This window comes from Enhydra lutris, unplaced genomic scaffold (genome assembly GCF_002288905.1).
Source record: "Enhydra lutris kenyoni isolate GAN:26980312 unplaced genomic scaffold, ASM228890v2 scaffoldscaffold71, whole genome shotgun sequence".
In the NCBI taxonomy this organism is placed as follows: Eukaryota; Metazoa; Chordata; class Mammalia; order Carnivora; family Mustelidae; genus Enhydra; species Enhydra lutris.
Window position 1 is genome coordinate 7,162,958 of NW_019154155.1, and position 20,326 is coordinate 7,183,283.

General features: G+C 46.0%; 1 long non-coding RNA gene across 1 annotated transcript; it reads right to left on the reverse strand.

Moving 5' to 3' along the window:
• Positions 1-17,520: 17,520 nt before the first annotated feature.
• On the reverse strand, positions 17,521-19,330 carry LOC111159880. Its single transcript, XR_002641439.1, has 4 exons — positions 19,321-19,330; positions 18,997-19,221; positions 18,617-18,743; positions 17,521-17,718 (listed from the first exon to the last, which is right to left on the reverse strand). It is a non-coding gene; the product is annotated as an uncharacterized LOC111159880 (long non-coding RNA).
• Between the last annotated feature and the right edge of the window lie 996 nt (positions 19,331-20,326).

Below are 20,326 nucleotides of genomic sequence, written 5' to 3' on the forward strand. Positions count from 1 at the left end.
CTTCAGGGTCATGTTACTTGTCAGGTGAGAGTCTTGTTGATAGTTAGGGAGAGGCTGTTCACCAACCTGACGAGAGGCCTTGGAAGAACAGACAGTTTTGCAACTTTCCTTCAGTTTTGGGCCCAGAAAAGAACTGTAATGGACAGGGGCATCATTGCTGAACCACCACGGGCACCTGCACTGATTTGAGCTTGGGTTTCCGTGTCTTGGTGTGGCCAGACCACTGACTGCTTAGTTCTCCTGGGGGCCCCAAGTGCCTGGTCAGTAGCCATGATACGTGTTATGGTCTTCCTTTTCTTGCCCCCACAGGCACTTTGGGAACAAATGTGACTGTGATGGATTCTGCCCAATTGCACTGGGGATGTACCAGGCAGGGACTCCTGAACAGAGGCCCTCTGAGTCTTTCTTCCCTTTGACATGCTGTTCTCAGGGTAGGATCCATGAATTGTGCTTCCCTTCTGAGCTCTGTGTAAGAGGCCAGATTATCAAGGGGACTGGGGAGATTGTCTCTGACACACATCTTAGAGAAGATAAAGAGCTAAAAACAGGGGTTAACCTATGAGCATGGGCAGTGCACCCCAGATTTCTGAATAGAGCTTAGGGCTACCAGAAGAGTGTCAGGTCCAAGTGTGTGCGTGTGTGTGGTGTGTGCAGATGTGTATGTATGCATGAGTTTGGTGTTCTGTGTGTGAATGTGCACATGTGTGTGGTTGTGTGTGGTGTGTACATGCATGAAAGTGTGCATGAATGTGTGCACATGTGTGTGTGTGTGTGCCTGAGTGTACACCGAATGAGTCTCCACAAGGTTGGGGTGATAGTGAAGCTGTCTGGAAACAGAGGTACACTTTATTACCCTGGGGGGTTTTCACCTTTCTGCTGGCCCCAGTTGGTTGCCCACGTGCATGAGAAAGTGCTGACGCCAGGGCCACGATCACTCTGTCAAGCTCTGGCTGCAAGCCCAGGGGTGAGACACTGGTGGTGCAGCCTGGGGAAGGAGGACACAGAGACCAGCCTCAGACACAGTCATCTCATCTGACCACAGATGACCCACCTTACATTTACTTGACTTTTTCCCATTTTTGAAGCTTTGTTGTGAGCCTTTTGCCTTTTTATTCCATTTCTACCTCCATCTCCGAACCCACTTCCGTCTCTCTCCTTCCTTCAGGCAGTCTTTCCAATGTGCTAAATATATGTGGATTGAACCTTGACGACTACATCATGGTTTTTTATGTGTGAATAAAATTTTTGTACATAATCTCTTCCCTTCTTATACAACTCCTTCTGTTTCTTTTTCTTCTTCTTTTTTTTTTTAACTCAGAAATGTTTAAAGATCTTTTATCTCCATACATAATCTGTTACTTCTGACTGCTTGAGCATTTTTGAGTGCTGCATTTGGCTTGTGTGCCCTCCCCTCTACTCCCCCCAACTGCCAGGCCAACTTAAGATACCTGCTGCCAAGACCAAGGCTGTGCTGGGATTCACACCCAGCAGTCTCCAAGAACTGCACTGTGACTTGCTGAAATACCTACTCAGAGGGAACCTGATAAGCTGCAGGGTAATTTTGCCAAAATATTATTTAATTGCTTTCTTCTTTTTAATTTTCTAACCTTCATTACATAATTTTTTGGAAAAAAGTGCTCCCCATCAAGAAATAATGGAAGCCTCTACCTTCAGTTAGCTAGGCAAGGAGTAGGCTTCATTTAGTCCTCTGTATTCAGCTTCTGTATTCAGCACACATGGAGAGGATTTTTAGGACATGAAGTTTTTACAGCTTAGTCCCAGACCAATTTCAGAGGAAGGTAGCCTTTTTTGTCCTTCTTCTCATGATCACTTGGCCAGGTGTTCCAGCCCAGATGTGTATGGATGAGAAGTTTAAGAAGAGGAAATGGTATTGAGAGGTCAAGGAAAGCTTTTAACAACATTGCTCCATCTCTATGGTTTCACAGACCACACATGCACACAAGTACACACACATATACACATGTGCCAGGCAAGGTTTCTGGCATCTGTCTGACCTGCTTCCCCTTTCTGCTAGGGCTTTTGAGGACACGTGGCCATCATCATGGAAAAAATAAGTGCTTGGATCTCAGCCTCAAACACATTCTTCCAGTGACCCACTCCTTTCTGTAGAGTGATCTATACTGAGGGGTGAGACCCTAGACCAGCCTGGCCAGCCTGTCTCCCCAACAGGGCCAGAAAGCTCAGTGGAAAGGACTGTGTCTGGGCTCTTGGAACTGGAGCCTGGTGGCTGAGTGGTGGGCCCTTGGGTTCGAGTGAGGTACATTCCTTCATGCCCTTTCAGCCAGAGGCAGCAGAGATGTTTAAGGGCTGTGTGGTGGAGACTGGGATTCTGGCTAGCCCTGCTCTGTCACTCTCCATGTAACTTTGGTGGAATTGACTTTTTAGCCTCTTTAAGACACTGTTCCTTCATCTATAAAATTATGGTAATGTCACTCATAGATTTCCTGTGAGAACTGAATGGGTTAATTGAGACAGTGCTTGCTCAGTGTTTACAACAGCCCTCAGGACTGTGGAAGAGAGCGCTTGGAGCTGAGATCCCAGAGCCCCCAGAGCCCCCAGAGCCCCAGAGCCCCAGACAGCTGTGCAAAGGTGGGTGGGAGCCCCCAGAGTCCCAGGCAGCTGTGCATAGGAAGAGTGGGGCATGCTCCCTTCCTTGGCCAGATGACCCATGTGTCCAGATCTTCTCCTGGGGATGCTCCTTGGTCCCCTCTTGATGCTGATGAGACAGCATCCTGGCCTGATGTCCAACAGCTGAGACAGGCCTCTGGGGGCCATCCTGTAAGGAGCTTCCATCAAGTGTTCTAAATGCTGAGTTAAGGGAGGGGCTTATTTTCTGATTGGACTGAATAGACAGAATAGATAGCCATCTGGTGGGATGCTGCCACATTATGGGCTATTTTAATTCTTTCTCCTTCCCAAATTAGAGACTAAAACAAGTTTTCTTCCTCTAAATAAGTCCTTTAACATGAAGAAATTTAAGGAAACATTAAGCCAGGCAAAAATTGTCTATCAGACTTAGGAATCATGTGTTTCCCCTTTAAAGTGGCTGTCTTCTCCCTACCTTCCTTACAACACACCCTGGGGATGAAGAACAAGGGGTGTGCCCCTCAGAACCTGTGGGAATAAACAAGTAATCCATCAAGTTTATTCTCATTACTATGACTTGATGTTGTCCTGAGGGATATAATGTAAATTCTGCAGGTTTATCTTAAAAATGGTTATGTTAGGCCAGAACTGGAGACCCTTCCTTCTTGGACCTGAGATTTCTTCCCTTGTGAGGAGGCAAACACAAATTCTCTGAACTTCTCCCCCGAGGCTCTTGCTGACCAGGTGGGCCTGAGGCCAGTGGGATTCTGATTTAAGGGGATCTTCTGGGGGCAAATCCTATTACTAGATTCCTTGTAGACAGTGGCTTCTATACTTAAGAATCACAGTGCACACTAAGAAATTCATTGTTTGCACACTTCTCCATATATGTATGTATAATACTACAAGGAGAGTTGTATGAAGCCATATCACTTTTTACAAATGTGTGGCTTCTGGTAGTTTTGATTTTATTCCTTTCTAGGTTTTTTTTTTTTTCTTAATGCTTATTGCAACTTATTAAACTGATTTATAGTAAGCTACAATCTGCAGTTTGGTAAACTGCTTCAAGAGATGGAAAGTCAGCTGATTTTCAATGAGATACCAACTCACACCTGTCAGGATGGCTAAAATTAAATACCCAAGAAACAATAGGGGTTGGTAGGGATGCAAAGAAAGGGGAACTCTCTTGTACTGTTGGTGGGAATGCGAACTGTTGCAGTCACTCTGGAGAACAGTTTGGAGGTTCCTCAAAAAGTTAAAAATGAATCTGGCAATTGCACTACTAGGTATTTAGCCAAAGGATAAAAAAATACAGATTCAAAGGGTTACATGGACCCTGACATTTATAATAGCTTTATCAACAATACCCAAATTATGGAGAGAACCCAAATGTTAAATCAACTGATGAATGAATAAAGAAGATGTGGTATACACACCCACACACACACACACGCATGCGTGCACACTGGAATATCATTCAGCCATCAAAAAGAATGGAATCTTGCCATTTACAATGATGTGGATGGAGCTAGTGTATTATGCTAAGTGAAGTAAGTCAGTCAGAGAAAGGCAAATACCATATGATGTCATTCATATGTAGAATTTAATAAAGAGAACAAATGAACATATGGAAAGGAGGAAAAGAAAAAAAAGGAGAGAGGGAAACAAGCCATAAGTGACCCTTAGTGCTAGAAAACAGAGGGTTGATGGGGGGAGGAGGGCAGGGGAAGGGCTAGTAGTGGAATGAGTTTTAAAGATTTTATTTATTTATTTGACAGGGAGAGAGAGATCACAAGTAGGCAGAGAGGCAGGCGGGGGAAGGGGGTAGAGAGCAGGCTCCCCCCTGAGCAGAGAGCCCGATGTGGAGCTTGATCCCAGGACCCTGAGATCATGACCTGAGCCAAAGGCAGTGGCTTAACCCACTAAGCCACCCAGGTGCCCCGTGGGATGAGTTTTAAAGAGGGCACTTGTGATGAGCACTTACTGTATGTAAGTGAGGAATCACTGAATTCTACTCCAGGAACCAATATGGCACTGTATATTAACTAACAAAATTTAAATAAAAGAAAAAAAATCAGCTGATTTTATGCTGAGGTCTGGATTCAGAAACGGATGACTTAAGCAACAAGCTTAGGTTTTCCTGCCTTGAGGTTGGGCCATCACAGAACATGCTTTGGGGCTGGGAAGTCTTTGCTGAGCCCAGGAGTGCTTGTTCCAGGAAGCACACAGCCTCCTCCAGTGTCCATGCTCCTGGCATGGGAGTGAACACCCAGGCTGTCTCTAGAGTGGAGGAGAAGGCTTGCATACTCTCTAGAAGCATGCAGCTAGGCCAGTGAGAACTGTGGGTAAGCCTGTTGGATGAGTTGCTGGGTTAGTTTGCCTCCCGGGGGACACAGTTTTGCAAAGAACAGCTTGGTGGCCCCCTTCTCACCCCAAACTGGTGTCCACTGGACACTCACAGGGAGGGAGAGGGGCCAGGAGCAAAGGGGATGACAACCCTTACCACTTACAACATGGAAGCAGGTTTCTCTACCATGGCAGCTAGAGCTGTGCTTTATCTAGTGGCCTAAACACAGGGATGTTGGGGCCATTCATGGGTAGCTTGGAGACTGCACACCCAGAGCTGTCATCTGTCAGACCCAACCAGGACGATGCTCAGTTTTGGGCTCTAATATCTGAGTGTGACTGTAAGTCAGACCATGCAGGAGGACCCAGGGATGTCCCTCCACACCCTAACCCTATTCCCTATTCCATCATAAGCCTTGTCTAACACATGCTTCTTTACAGTGAACCTCAACACCCAGGTTGTAAAAGAAGAAGCCTTTATAACCTGGAAAAGGTTGGACTCTACCAGATGGCAGGAGTATTTCAGAGTATAGGCTGTTGTGGGAGGAGCTTCCACACGGTCCAAAAAAGAGCCAATAAATATTCATCTACAGACCTATGAGGATGCTGGGATTTGGGGTCAAGTGAACTTTAGCTTTCCATTATTTACTCTTTTGTACTGATGAAACTTTTCTAAGGAGCATGTATTGCTTTTGCCCTTTAGAAAACAAAACTAAAAGTATAAATTAAGGAGACTCTCAAGAGCCTTAAGGCCCTTGTCACCCTAATTTCCTACATAAGGACAGCTCTTAAAGCACAATGGTGCATGTGGCCAGGAGGAGAGCTGGGGCAAACATCGCTCTGCTATGTTTTATCCGAGTTTCCCTCCCCTTCTGGCAAATCACTTCCCTCTCCAGGTCCGGGACCATCTTCTGTCATCAGGGTTGATGCTTTCCAGTTATGACATGGGGGTTCTGAGCACCAAGTGAGATGATAAATATGAGATGTACAAAGTTAGGTGCTATACAAAGTTAGAGTTAATATTATGACATCATAATCCCACCCCTGGGCACCTGTCTCTCACCTAGAGGATGCTGCCAGGGCTCCCTGGGTGAAGCTGCAGTGTGGCGGCCCCAAGATTCCTTGCTCAGCCCAGTGGCTGTCCTGGTAGCAGCTGTGACCTCCATCTCTGGGTCTCCGTCCCTCCCCAGAACATGCTGCTCAGTTGCGCTGAAGTGCTACAGAATGTCCTGGAAAAACCATGGCTGTGTCACTCTCTCAGTTACGAGTGTTCTTGGTTCAGGCAATTTCCAGAAGTGAGTGAGGGGGCGCCCCTGCTCCCTGGGATGGTGGGGGTGACAGTGGCTTGGTTGTCTGGGAATTGCACTTGACCTTGAGGCCCTGGAGCTGCTGGCTGGCGCCCCTGTAGAAGATCAGGGCATCGCTCCGGTGCTTGCTCAGTTGGGCTGCCACGTGTAGGCTCTGGTCCTCGAGCTTGTCGTAGAGAGTACGGATGCTGAAGTCCTCTAGGGTCTTCACAGGGAGTGGCTCTCCTGCAGGAGGAATGCATGGAGTGAGACTGTGGGATGGAGCAGGAGCTGGAAGCAGAATCTGGGCCCGAGGATGCTGACTCTGCAGCTTCTCTCCTTCTCTTGGGGATTTTGCAGGTAGGTATGCAAGGAAAGAAGAGCAGAAGATGCATGTGTAGGCAGAGGGTTAGTGTTGGCAGGAAAGACAGGGGCTAGGCTTGATTGGAGCTGGAGGAGGTGGGAAGCCTTCCTAGAGGCAGGTAGCAGTGGCTGTGGAGAGAATCTCTTCTGTGTGGGTGTGACCAACAAGGATCCTTACAGCCTCTGTCCATTGTGCCTGGTGACACATCAGAGTTGGGTGGTGGGCACTGCCTCCCTGCTTTGCTGAGGGTGGGTCTCCCTGGGCTGGACAAGATGGCAGCCCCCTGAGGAGGCTGTTTGCAGGGTCCTGCAGGCCACATCTGGCTGCCCCTTCCCTCTGCTTGAGTTCATCTCACTGTCCTCATGTCCCTATAACCACTCTGTGCTCCCCTTCAACAGCTCTTGCCCCACCTGTCCCCACTGCTCTGTGGACTCCTGCTCAGCCTCGGGTATCCCACAGCACCTGGCAGACAGTAGAGTCTCACTTGTCTGACTGAGGTGTCTCCTCTAGGCTTCAGGCTGGAGTGTGACCCAGACAGACCCCAAGGGAGTAAATCAAGCAACTCCACTAGGCTGCTGGGCCCCGGTGGGGTTCTGTCACTCCCTGCAGGAATGTCCCTTGGTTGAGGGTCTTAAACCCCTTGACCTTCTTCTCCCTCAAACCCATTCTGCTCTGCTAGGACACATGTGAGTGAAGGGGCTCCCCTTCCAACTGCTTTTCCTGGTGGAGCTGAGTCTCAAAGGAAGAAAGAAGAAAGAAAGAAGGTGGTGTGAGGGCTCATGTCAGCCTAGGCCTTGTTCAGAGAGTGGCGTGCAGGAGTGTGAATATGAAGCTGAGTGTGTGTCCACTGCCAACCCTACACTACTCTTTCCCAGACCTGGTGGGTGCAAGAGGGGAGAAGGGTAGTTCCATTCATGCTGGCACAGTGATGCAGGAGTTCTCGTTTTGGGTAACAAACATGGGCCAGACCCCTGCACAGCCAGCTTTGCCTTCTTTTCCTTTCTCTGTAGCCCAGGTGGGGTCTGTTCCCTGAGCTACCAGCTGTTCAGGTGGGAAGGGGAGGAAAGCAGCTTTTCAGACCGCCCTTCACCATCAAGATCTTCTATATGCCCTGTCACATGCACCATTGTATAGGGGCAATTCACCCTCCCCTACATGGCCAGTCCTTTAACCAAAAAAACCCTGTGCCAGCATCTCCCCCTGTGGGAGATCCCTGCAATGAGCTCCCAACCCCTAGCCCTGACCCTGAATGGAGGCTTCCTTTGAAGATTAAAGTGCTGGCATTGACCCCTGATTCTGTGTACCCTTCCTGGTGTCCATACTGTACATGTTCTGCACAGCTGGGTTTGCTGCTCACCCCCCAAGGGGCGGCCTAGGGTGGGAGGGATAGATTTGTCCTGGACTCAGTCAGTTCTCCATGCCTGCTGTCCTCACTATCCAGAGCTATCACCAGGAAAGAGATGAACAGCCTCTGATGCCCATGCAAAGTCATAGTCAGTGACAACACAGAGGCAGGCCTGCCTTGGATGGTGTGTGTGTGTGTGTGTGTGTGTGTGTGTGTGTGTGTGCATGTCTGTGTGTGTCTGTGTGTGGGTGTATATGCAATGTGTATGTGTGTGGATGCATGTGGATATGTGTGTTTGTGTGGACGTGTGGATGGTAGGAGGAGGCCTGTGTTCAAGTTCACACAGCTAGCAAGACTCTAGTGCTGGTTTGGTCCCATGGCTGTGCCTTGTAACTACTCACTTCACTGCTTCCTCCAGGTCCCTGGCACTCAATTTGCTTCCTAGGGTTTTTGCAACATGGCACTTAAGGACACAATGGAGGCAAACTTGAAGCTGTGTGAACCCACATCAGTGAGAGCTTATAGGACCCTTCCTCTGTCTCTTTGTCTGATGTCCGAAGTGAGGTAATCCAGTTGTTTTTCCCAAGCAGAGGAAGGGTCTTGGCAGAGCTGCTTCTTCATGCAATTCTGTATACATTTCCTCCTCACAGGGGGGCCCAGTGGGGATGGGGAGGAACATGTGGTCCCTCTATGTCCTCCTGAAAATGGAGGCAATGTCCAATTCTCCAGATGAGAAGCTGATGGAGGCAGGTGAGTGATCCTGTAAAGGGCTTCCGTAGCAGGGCTTCATTTCTGTCCCTGCAGTGAGCTACAGCAAGTTAGCCATGAGCTGGAGAATTGCTCTTGGGTTCTTAAGAACTTCTGAGCAGCACAGTAAGGAGTAGAGAACTCTCGCTTCAAGTCGCACATCACCTACTATCTAAAAATTGCCACTTGGGGATCTGAGGGAAGCCACTCACATTTCCTTGAGACTCAGTCTCTTTGTATATAAAATGGAGATGGAAAACACCTGAAAACACATACTTCTAGCTACCATTGTGATGATCAGATGGACAGCATGAAGTGTCTTATAAATCATCAGTGCTGTAGAAATATAAGATGTTATCCAGAGTGTGTATCTGGGGTGCAGTTTGGGGTAGAAGGTGGGAAGAGAGAAGGAAAGTTGTTCCACACAAGTGTGGTACCTGTGCCCCAGGTAATGGCTGTCTTCTTGGAATCAGCTTCTTCCTCAGAGTCCCGAGGACAAAGATCTTCATAGGATAGAAAGCTGGAAAGAAGCACCCACACGCAGGTGACACAGGGCTCACGTGGACCAGGAGTGCCAGCTATGAACATCACAGGTCAGCTTGGGAAGGCATTCTTTCCTGAGTCTCCAGGGTCAGCCCTGGGGTCATGAGTGTGGGCAGGGTCAGGGTGGGGAGTGGCCAGACTGGCCATGGCCCCTAGGCTGGGAAAGGAGTGAAGGGTAGAAGGGGACTCACCTGTCCCTGAGGGGCACATACTCAGTGGGCACATGAGGCTCCCCAAGTCCCCTCCACTGGGGCTTCCAAGTCCTCACAGGGTAGGCCTGGGCTAGCGGGGGTCTCAGTATGAGGCTGAGGCCTGTCAGCAGCATGGTTGCTAAGCCAATAGCTAGCAGCACTCCTGCAAGGGCAGGGGAGAGGGGCAGGGGCCATGTGATGACCACTCAGAGCATCTGCAGGCTTTATGCCTCAGGCACTGCTGGGCTGCCCCTCTCTGCCCTCCTGGGCAGGGGGCCATGACAGAACCACTGTCTGAGGCTCAGCCTGGAAAGCTCAGTGAGATTGCTTAAAAATAAGCAGGAAAATATCCAGGATCTATAAAGAAGTCCTCAAACTCAACACACACAAAACAGATAATCATATCAAAAAAATGGGCAGAAGATATGAACAGACACTTCTCCAATGAAGACCTACAAATGGCTATCAGACACATGAAAAAATGTTCATCATCACTAGCCATCAGGGAGATTCAAATTAAAACCACATTGAGATACCACCTTACACCAGTTAGAATGGCCAAAATTAGCAAGACAGGAAACAACATGTGTTGGAGGGGAGGTGGAGAAAGGGGAACCCTCTTACACTGTTGGTGGGAATGCAAGTTGGTGCAGCCACTTTGGAGAACAGTGTGGAGATTCCTCAAGAAATTAAAAATAGAACTTCCCTATGACCCTGCAATTGCACTACTGGGTATTTACCCCAAAGATACAGATGGAGTGAAAAGAAGGGCCATCTGTACCCCAATGTTTATAGCAGCAATGGCCACGGTTGCCAAACTGTGGAAAGAACCAAGATGCCCTTCAACGGACGAATGGATAAGGAAGATGTGGTCCATATACACTATGGAGTATCATGCCTCCATCAGAAAGGATGAATACCCAACTTTTGTAGCAACATGGATGGGACTGGAAGAGATTATGCTGAGTGAAATAAGTCAAGCAGAGAGAGTCAATTATCATATGGTTTCACTTATTTGTGGAGCATAACAAATAGCATGGAACACAAGGGGAGTTAGAGAGGAGAAGGGAGTTGAGGGAAATTGGGAGGGGAGGTGAACCATGAAAGACTATGGACTCTGAAAAACAATCTGAGGGTTTTGAAGGGGCGGGGGGTAGGAGGTTGGGGGAACCAGGTGGTGGGTATTGGAGAGGGCACGGATTGCATGGAGCACTGGGTGTGGTGCAAAAACAATGAATACTGTTACGCTGAAAATAAATACTTAAAAAAAAATAGAATCATTGTTTAATATCTTCCCCCGAACATCTCAACCAACAAGATTTTACTTATCTTCAAGTTCCTGTTTAAATACAACCTTTTTATATATCAGCTAACTGAATATAATAAATAAAATAAAATAAAATGTGTATAAAATTATAAAAAAATAAAATAAATAAAAACTTTCCCAGGAATATTACTCAGCCATCGAAAAGAATGAAATCTTGCCATTTGCAATGATGTGAATGGAGCTAGAGTGTATTATGCTAAGCAAAATAAGTCAGAGAAAGATAAGTACCATATGATTTCACTCATATGTGGAATTTAAGAAAGGAAACAGATGAACACAAGGGAAGGAGGAAAATAAAAGAGAGAGAGGCAAACCATAAGAGACACTTAACTATAGTGAGCAAACTGAGGGTTTATAGAGAGGAGGTGGGTAGATTACTAAATGGGTCATGGGTACTAAGGAGGGCACTTGCTGTATGTCAGTGAGGAATCACTAAATTTCTACTCCTGAAACCAATATTATACCATATGTTAACTAAGTAGAATTTAATAAAAACTTGAAGCAAATATACAAAAATGTATATGATGTATCTACTTCACAGGGCTTTTTTTTTGAGACTCTGGATAAGATGGAATCATCTATTTCAAGCATCTAGACTACCACTGGAAGTACCTGAAGGCAATAGAAGGCATTAGTTCATTTCCTCACTTTACTTTTCCAAAATTGACAAAATAGATGTCTTTCCTGACAATGATTTTCATTTCTACATTTATGCACATCTGCTCTTTCAACCTCAGGAACTTCCCCTCAACTCAGTTCACAGTTTACTGTTTCTGTTCTCTGATGTGAGTTGCCCCTATTGTATTAAAGAAACCAAGCATATTTGTGAAATTAGCTTTTCAGAAAGAGGCATAAAAGTCAAAGGCAATCTAGAAATTTTGTTTTAATGTGTTTTGTAATGGCTAGAAAATATTGCTTGGGTTGCTGCAAATGGCATGATAAACTTTCCATTGTTTGTTTTAAATAAACATGCATCAAGCCTCAAAAAAAAATTACAACCTTCCCATAAGTCTCCCTGATCCTTCAATTTCTTCCTATATTGAACCATCCAGACTTCTTTGTTTTTTTTCTTGTGGCACTTGATGCTTCTGCCAATTCGTTATATATTCTTTTCTTTCTTCCTATTGCACTTGTCTTCATATCTTTCATAGGGTCTTTGTCGCACTAACAACAATAGTTGGAGGTTTAGTGTTTGTGAGCTAACCTCTAAAATAAATGAACTAAAAATCTCCCCATCTCATCCCAAAAGAGAAAGAGGCAGTTTATAAAAGTGTGTATAAGTTTTTCTACCTTTGGCAATAGCAGAATACCTTACTTTAGGTCGATCTTCCTATGACATATAACTAGAAAGACCAGGAAAATATAAAAAAAACATCTATTTGAAGGCATGAAGAACTTAACTAAGACTTATGGTGAAAAAAATCTTGGAGACAATGGAAATTCAGAGGGGTGAGCCCCACATTTGGCACCACATTTTCCTGAAAGGCATTTACCTCTTCAAAGGTGCCATTGAGAGGCTGAAGCATAGCTTCAGGATGTCTTATAAGGGTAAGGGGACAAAAATTGGGCCCACCAAGAATAAGTGTCTCTGGTAAACATCACAAACTTTTAGGTTGGACAATTGAAGGGCTGCAACCTAGTATGGATTGACTGTAAGGAAGCTAAATTTCTCAAAACCTGGAGCCTAGCACTGATTTTCTGAATCCCTGATGAACTGAGGTGATTTATTCCTACTACAGAAAGAAAGTAATTCTTTTGTGGAGGAAGGTAACAACATCCAGAATTTCTCCACAATTTTCACTCACAATGTGTAGTGTTCAATAAAAACAAAACAAAACAAAACAAAACAAAACAAAACAAACAAAATAAATAAAACAAAAACCAGACATGCAAAAAAAGCAAGAATTTTTAAGAAATCGAAGGAGAAAGAAAACAACAACCAAAACCCCAGACACTGGTTACGGGCTCATATGAGATCCAAATATTGGAGTTTTAAGACATGCCATGTACTTTAAACTGTGATTAGTATGTTTGATAAATCAAAGGACAAGATCAGAGGAAAATTTCAACAGGGAATTATAAAAGACTAATATAAATTCCAGGCCTGAAGGATTCAATAGCAAAACATCAAATATTGATAGATGTGTTTAATAGCAGATTGTATGGAGCTGAAGAAAATAGGTCTGAAAAAACTATCCAGATTGAATCTCAGAAAGAGAAAATAAAAAATGAAAAATGCAGAAAATAATGCAAGAGACATGTGTATGGTAAAAAGAGATAACATGTAATTGAAGAGTCAAGAGGAAAGAAGGGTGTAGAGTAGAAAAATTTTAAAAAACATAATGGCTAAGAATTTCACAGACTTGATGAAATACTAAAGAAACTCAAAGAAGATTAAAAAAAAAAAAAAAGGAAAACTATAGGAAGAGAACTATAGTTATATTCCCCAAAACTGAAGACAATGAGGAAATCTTAAAAGTACCAGGGGAAAATGATATTTACCTCCTAAGAGCAAATATAAGACTTATGTAACACTTCTCAACAAAAATAACAAAAGGCAGAGGCCATGGAAGTTTATCTTTGAAATTCTAAAAGAAAACAACTATCAAGCTAGAATTCTCTGCTTTGTCAAAATATGTTTCAAGTATAAGCTGAAAAAGGAAATTTTAGAAAAACAAAACTTTGGAAGATGAAATTTTAAAAACCTAACAGAATTTGCAATAACTTCAAAAAATATTAAAACTTGAGGATATCTTAGAGATTTTGTGGGTTCGATTCTAGACCACTGCAATAAATCAAAGATTGCAATAAAACAATGTAAAAACATAAATAAAGCAATTCAAATGGATTTTTTGGTTTCCCAGTACATATAACATTTATGTTTGTACTATACTGTAGTCTATTAAGTGTTAATAGCATTATGTCCAAAAAAAAATGTATAAGCCTTAATTAAACATACTTCATTGCTAAAAGATGCTAATCAAATCCGAGCTTTTAGCAGGTCATAATCACTGATCACAGATCATGACAAATATAGTGTTAAAGAAGAAGTTTGAAATATTGAGAGAATTAACCAAAACTTGATCCAGAGACATGAAGCAAGCAAATGTTGTTGGAAATATGGCGTCATTCGTCTTGCTCTATGCAGGGTTGCTACAACCTTCAATTTGTAAAAAATGTGGTATCCATGAAACTCAATAAAGAGAAACACAATAAAATAAGGTATTCCTGTACCTAGTAATAAAGCTAACAAGATGTATATAAGGGCTCTACCCAGAAATAAAAATAAGACAAAAAACTTGTAAGAGTAAAGAAGACGTAAATAAAAGGAAAGTTAAGCCATGTTTAAGGACTAGAAGACTCAACATAATAAAGATGCCATTTCTCTCCAAAAGGGTTTGTTGTTTCTAAGTAATCCAAAAAAATTCCAGCAAGTATCTTTGTGGATATTATCTGATTGTATAGAAATCAAGGACCACAAGAGCTAACACAATCTTAAAAAGAACAAAGTTGGAAGACATAGACTATTGATATTAAGGTTATTATAAAACTATGGTGATTAGGGGACACCTGGGTGGCTCAGTTGGTTAAGCCGCTGCCTTCGGCTCAGGTCATGATCCTGGGGTCCTGGAATCGAGTCCCGCATCAGGCTCCTTGCTCGGCAGGGAGCCTGCTTCTCTCTCTGCCTCTGCCTGCCTCTCTGCCTGCTTGTGTGTACTCTCTCTCTCTGGCAAATAACTAAAATCTTAAAAAAAAAAACCAAAACCTGTGGTGATTAGGACAATGATTACTACAAGGATAGGAAAAAAATTCAATGGACAGAATAGAGATTCATAAACATAAAGATTCACTGAGATGTTTGATTAATGACAAATATGAGTGATCTTTCAATAAAGGTGCCATGCTGACTGGATATCTGTTTGGGAAAAATGAATTTTGACCCTTAACTCATACCTTATGCTATAAATCAGCAAAACTTTTAGAAAATAAAATACGAGACTATATTAACTGGAGTGAGACTTCTTGTAGAAGTTGAAAAGGCTAATCCGAACACAAGCCTGAAGAAAATGTTGGCTTATTTCAAAATTTGACCTAGAGGTGATCAAGGCCTATGTTACGGCTTCATATTTATTCCCCCAAATTCTTATGTTGAAGTCTGAACTCCCACTATCTCAGAATTCAACTGTATTTGGGGATGAGGCCTTTAAAAATGTGATTAAATTAAAATGAGTCCATTAGGATGGCCCCAATCCAATCTGACTGGTGTATTTGTAAGAAGAAATTTGGACACATGAGAGAGATACCAGGGATGCCTGCACACAGAGGAAAGCCCTTATGAGGACAGAAAGAGGGCAGTCATCTGAAAGCAAAGGAGAGTGATCTCAAAAGAAGCCAAATCCTTCAACTACTTAATGTTGGACTTCTAGTCTCCAAAACTATGAGAAAATAGAATTTTATTGTTTAAGCCATCAAGTCTGTGTATTTTTGTCATGCAGCCCAAGAAGACTAATATAGCCCCAAGGTTCTATGTGACAGAGAATGCTTGCAATAATTTCAGCCTGAAAAAAATTTAATTAGTGTGACCTAAGGGTCATCTCACCACAAAAATTATTATCACATGCCCATAGAAGGTATAGCTCTAATTCTCTCATGATCATTCCAAGATAAAACGGTTAAAATGTATTTCTCAATAACTAAAGCAACTGGCTGTACTAGGCTGTTATGTACAAGCCAGTGAAATGCAATTTAGATCACACAACCATTGGGACCTGCTTCATTCAGCTACCAATCTCCAAGTTCTGGGGTGAAGGTTGGTCACTGGATTCAGAGCTTGGTCACCTAAGAGATAGAATGCCTTAAAGCAGAGACAAGAAAGGATGATAGAATCCCTGGAAACCTCAAGTCACACCATTTGAAGGTGGTATGGCATGGTGGTTAAGAGCAGGAATGTTGAAGTCAGCTAGACTGGGTTCAAATCCTGGTTCTGCCACTAACTCTCTGACCATGGACAAGTTATTTAAACTCTCTGCACTTTAGTTGGTGTATTTATAAAGCAAGGATGATAGTAACTGTGACAATTTCAGAGAGTTGGTGGATCACTAGGATGGATATTAGGCGGCACTTGCAACAGTAGAGGGCATACACAGTGGGTGCTCTTATCATTGGAGATCTGGGGTCAGCCCTCATCAGGGAGCAGGACTGGAGGGAGCCCCCATTGAGGCTACATACCTATGATTTGAACAACTTAAATCGCCTGCTGTTGGTTACTTTTCCTGCTTGCTCTGTGGACCACACACAAGTGGTTCGCACAGCAAAAACCAGGAGGAGACCACCTCTGAAATGAAGCGAGGTGAAGGGGATCAACAAGGAACCAGTGACCACAGCTGAGTCCTGGGTTTATGTCTCTGTGCCTAATCCTGCTGCACAGGTTCTGAGCCGGGGGTGGGTGTGAGAGAACTGGGTGTGGCTGCTGCCACCTTTAAGAGCTTGCTGCAGCATCAGAACCTCTCCTGCTGTCTCAGTGCAAGGTTCTGGCTCCTCCGTTAGTCGAGTCATCTGGGGCAAGTTGCTGGACATCTCTGAGCTTGTTTCCTCACATTCACTCATTTGCTTGTTGAAGTCAAGGCACAAACTCATTTTACCTATGCACACACACTATGCCTGTGCTGTGGGAGTCATGGGGTCACCCATTCTCTCACATACTGCAGCTTTCATAAAACAATTAAATCTGGTGGCAGTGAGGTTTTCTGAAACCTTACACTCTTCATCCTCAAAACTTCAGAGGACAGGAGAAATGGTGTATTTGGAGGCCATATCTGGAGACAAGGGTGATTAACCAGTTTTCAGGGGAGAGCATAAATGGAGACTCACCTGGTGGAGAGAAAGCAGAGCTCCCGCAGGGGAGGCAGCCAGCCTGGCCAGGCTGGGCACTGAAGGTGCCTGCAGGGCATGGCAGGCACTCTCCAGCTGCCCCTGCCTGGCTGCTGTTTCTAAACGTTCCCACTGGGCAGGGCCTGGGGCTATGAGTCCTGGCAGGACAGTAGTGCCCCACTGGGCAGGGGTGGCTGTGGTAACTCTCTGTTCCTGGAGGGATATAGAGGGGGAAATTCTGAGCCATGGACTCTAGCTGAGGTGCAGACTGGGAAATGGCAGAGTCTGAGGTAAGAATGAGCTTGCCGGTAGGATTCAAGTGGGGAAGGGAGTGGGAGGGGAGATAGCAAAGCAAATACTGATCAGGGAAGAATCTAGATTGTGAGATAGTAGAGTCTCTGTGCTTTCTTGTATTTACCCTCCCACCCCCCAAGCAACAATACCCTTGGCCTTTTGGGCACTACACAACACACTTCCATCTTTCTCAGTAGACACAGAGCTGCATATCCAGCATTGCTTATATACCAGGCTGTAGTTTGTCCTGTTTCCCAGGACAGGCTCCAACATGCTCATTGTATGATATGATGCACAGTCAATAATTTTTAGGTCTTTTAAACATAACATCAAGACAGGTGTGGCACCTAATTTCTCTGACTCTCCTTTCACCTGTGTTTCCTCCCTCCCCACCCCCCCACCCCCGCCATAGAGTTGGGCTTTTCTCAATCAGGTGGCTGGCCTAGCTGAGAAAAACTATAGGCCTGTTCCCCTGCATGCTCCTAGCGGCTCTGTGGGTCCTCCCTACTTTCCACCTCTATCCTCCTCACTGGGCTCTGTCCAATTCCAAGGCCCCAGCCCCCCTCTCCTGCTCACACCCAGGCTTCCCAAACTCACCCTGGTAGCAGGTGAATCCAGGCGGACAGGGCTGACAGGTCTGGGAATCCAGGGCCTGGCTGCGGTAGGTGCCTGCTTCACAGAGGCGGCAGCAAGTCTCCTTGGAGACCCTAAGGCCAGTTCCATTCAGGGCCTCAGAGGCCCCAGGGCACGCACGTGGATGGGCACTGCCCACGGGGCAGTAAAAGGGAAACACGCAGCTGCACAGAGACACAGACCCCCCAGACTCTAGTTTCATGTTGAGAGGATCTGTGTGTGCTATTGATCTCAGCACACTAGCTGGGTCCCCCACCCCTCTCCACATTCTCCACACTTGGGCCTTAAGCTGGCTGGGGGAGGGGTGGCCCTGAATTTGTCCCAGATAAGGGGCTCTGAGGTGGTCTACTGTCTGATGAGGCCTAAGTAGGTCAAGGTGTCTTCCTGGAGGAGGCTGAGCCTCGTCTAAGTGGCCAGGCCACTGGACAGTGTCCAAGCCTGTGTTCCCTACCCACCTCACCCTGGGCAACAGAATATGTGGACCACATCTGATCATCTCCGGGTTGGGGGACACAGTTGGGAGTGCTGGGAATGTCGGTTCTGGACACAGGATTGAGGTTGCCAGGTGAAATACACTGCATCCAGTCATATTTGAATTTCAGATAAACGATGAGCAATTAACAATGAATAAACAATAAGTACTACTGCATATTGCATAGGCCGTACTTACACTAAAAAATTATTTATTGTTTACCCGAAATTCATATTTAACTGGGTTTTCTTTCTTCCTTCCTTCCTTCCTTTCTTTTTTTTATTAATTGGGTTTTCTTGTATTTTTATTTGCTAAATCTGGCCACCCCACAGGGAATGACCTTGGAAACTAAGAAGGGCATCTCAGTGGGATTTGTTTCCTCACCCATCCTTCCCAGGGACAGAGGAAGGACTGGGGCACCAGAACACCCTAGCTGGGAAGCCCAAGCAATGTGCTACACAGTACTTGCCTCTGGGCTCTGCTATTTTGGTCTGCATCCTTTGGGACTCAGGGGGTTGACTCCTCTCTGGAGAGCCCAGAGGCTGAGACACAGGGGGAGCCCCAGATACACAGATAGGGGAGGTACTCACAGCTGCCCTGGGCCAGTGTAGGTGGAAGAGCCAGCAGGGCAGGCATAGCCCCCAGGGCAAAGTGGGGGGACCCCTGTCTGGGGCCCGCAGTAGGAGCCAGCCCTGCATGTGACCTCAGCCACAGAACCTGAAAGAAACAGAACGGACCAAGGCACCTGGGTCTTAGGGGGACTCAAGGTGGTACAGATCCAACCAAGACTGAGTGGGCCCTGGGGGACTGGGTATATGGCTTGCTAGGGCAAGCAAGTGGCCATACCATGCCTGCATGATGTGCCCTGTGCTGGTGAGACCTGCCTGAGCACCTGGCTTAAGCCTCAGGGGTGCGGGCACAGAGTTAGGGGCATGGGCTGGGAAGGGACAGATAGGCAAGGCAGTCTCACCTTCAGGGCACTCAGCTCCAGCTCTGCAGGGGATCACAAACACATTTGCATGATCTTGAAGCTCAGCCTGGGGGCAGTAGTGGCCAGGGAGACAGAGCTCACAGTCTTCTTGGGATGATGCCCCTGGCTTTGTTCGAAAGGTGCCAGGTGGACAGAGAAAGGCACCTTGATCACCTGGACACCAGTAGCCTGGAGGACATGGGTGGCTTTTGAAGGAAGAGAGACCTGGAGGCAAAAACATCAGGCATGGCCATGTGACCTCTGAAAACCTCTTACTCTCCTCCATAGAGGCTCTCAGCATCCAGCTTAGGATCAAACTCTCACCTGGGGACAGGCAGTGGTACCCGGGAGGGCAAGGGAGGCACTCTGCCAGACTCTGGCCTCCTTCTGCAGCCAGATAGGTGTGTTCAGGGCAGGGCTGGGGGGTTCCTGGACTGGTCTTATTCCCTCCAGGGCAGTAGTGGCCAGCAGGGCAGGGGTGAGTGGTCGGGTCTCCTGGAGAGCAAAGGTTGTCTCACTTTCCATCCTCTCTTCCTGCCCAGAGGGCCTCCCTCGGCCCTTCTTGGGTCCAGTATCCTCCTGGCTACAGTGCAGTTAACTTACCGGCTTTGCACCAGCGCCCAGCAGGGCAAGGCCCACACTCATCTTGCTGCTTGGCTCCAGGGGCAGCCGCCACAGTATGAGGTGGGCATAAGGTGGGTTCTCCACTGCCCTCTGGGCAGTAAAAGCCTGAAGCATAAGGGGTCACACTGGGTCTTGTGGAAGGTAGGTAGACTGCTCGCTGTGGCAGAGCAGGAACAGCATGAATCCAGGGGTGGCACGGGGGTTCTGTTGGCCCAGGAGTTGATTGGTCTGGATGCCAGTCCTGGCTTCACTTGCTTTTATGTTTGTAAAATTAGTAACCTTCTGAATTGCTCTAGGTGTCTATTCATATCGCATATGTTTGATGTATGTAATTACATACACATGCACATGCAGATACATGTTAGTTGCACAACACTGGGGCTCAACTATTTTTGATGATTTCTTTAAGGAAGTTCTATGACCAACATGGGGATCAAACCTTCTAATGAAATTCAGAAGGTTACTGATTTGACAAGAGTCACGGGTTCTACTGAGCCAGTCAGGTGTGGGAGTCAGCTATTTTCAGGGTCTGTTTTTGACCCAAACAAGAAATCCTTTGCCCTGGTGGGTGCTGTGGTAGCAGCCAAGCAGCCTTGCTCTCTGCCTCTTTCACACTCTAAGGGCAAGAAACAGGGGTCATTACCTGGTGGGCACTGCTTGGCGCACAGTTGTCCCTGGGGGCACGAGGGCTGAGACTCCCTGGGAC